The sequence below is a fragment of the Alosa sapidissima genome, chromosome 24 (genome assembly GCF_018492685.1).
Source record: "Alosa sapidissima isolate fAloSap1 chromosome 24, fAloSap1.pri, whole genome shotgun sequence".
In the NCBI taxonomy this organism is placed as follows: domain Eukaryota; kingdom Metazoa; phylum Chordata; class Actinopteri; order Clupeiformes; family Clupeidae; genus Alosa; species Alosa sapidissima.
This window is the reverse complement of record NC_055980.1, coordinates 15,834,061-15,835,609: the sequence shown is the minus strand read 5'-3', so window position 1 is coordinate 15,835,609 and position 1,549 is coordinate 15,834,061.

Below are 1,549 nucleotides of genomic sequence, written 5' to 3'. Positions count from 1 at the left end.
GTAAAACCTTTTGAGCTTCGTTGATACCGTGTAGTCATCATGCTCATGTAGACAGTAACTATATAGTTCCTATTTACTTTTGTAATTAGTAATTAGTAATTTTGTAATTTTGTAATTACTTTTGCAATCTGTTCCCCTGTCCTTCCTGTTCGTTCATGCTCGGCAGTCGACTGATCGCGACTTCATTACAAGATGACGGCCAGCGGAGAGATTCTCTGAAGGTACTGCTTGTATAAACAGTCTTTTTTAATAAACTTCCTGTGCACTTATAAAGTTCTCAGTATCTCGTTTTAAATGTCAGGACCCTCAGAAGTCTACCAATGCAGTGTGGAGTTACTTGGAACATTTTTAATGGTGTAAAAATAGCGATTTAGCTGCATAGGCTACGCTATGCCCCCACAGCTAGCTGAAAATCTTATGCAAGTTCGGCGAAAATCGGCGCAATTCGGAATACTAGGGGGTGACCGAAGGTGCCTATTGGACACTCGTCTTCCTCCGTAATGTTAGGTTTACCTGTAGCCTCCATAGACAGTAGGTAGCCTCACACATGCCGGCCGGTCACTCCTCCTCATGTGTGCAGCAACTGATCAGCTGTTTCCTTCACGTGTGCAGCACGTCTTCCGTCAACAACATTACGTGAGATTCCCATCACTGATGTAAAACCTTTTGAGCTTCGTTGATACCGTGTAGTCATCATGCTCATGTAGACAGTAACTATATATTTCCTATTTACTTTTGTAATTAGTAATTTTGTAATTTTGTAATTACTTTTGCAATCTGTTCCCCTGTCTTTCCTGTTCGTTCGTGCTCGGCAGTCGACTGATCGCGACTTCATTACAAGATGGCGGCCAGCGGAGAGATTCTCTGAAGGTACTGCTTGTATAAACAGTCTTTTTTAATAAACTTCCTGTGCACTTATAAAGTTCTCAGTATCTCGTTTTAAATGTCAGGACCCTCAGAAGTCTACCAATGCAGTGTGGAGTTACTTGGAACATTTTTAATGGTGTAAAAATAGCGATTTAGCTGCATAGGCTACGCTATGCCCCCACAGCTAGCTGAAAACCTTATGTAAGTTCGGCGAAAATCGGCGCAATTCGGAATACTAGGGGGTGACCGAAGGTGCCTATTGGACACATGTAAGTACTCGGCAACATCTTTCAGTGCAGCTAAGGTCAATTTCACACCGGAATTCTCCTTTAAGTTAGACCTCATATTCAGCATATAGCTTGCATAGTTATCCTTCATCATTAACTTCCCCTTCGAACATTCAATATAGATAGATAGATAGATAGATATATACTTTATTGATCCCCAGGGGAAATTCAAGTCATTTATATGGCCAAGTCACCAGCCTTTTGACAAAAGAAACCACTCAAGAGGACTTGTGGCTTATCACTCCAGATTATAGAAAGTCTGCGTTTGTACTTTATAACCTGTTTATATCCTACATCTGGTTACTTCCAGCAGGCACATCAGCTTGTGCATGGTTTACATCAGAGATGTCTATTTGATTTTGGGAACAAAACAGAGTGGTTGGGAATAAACCATA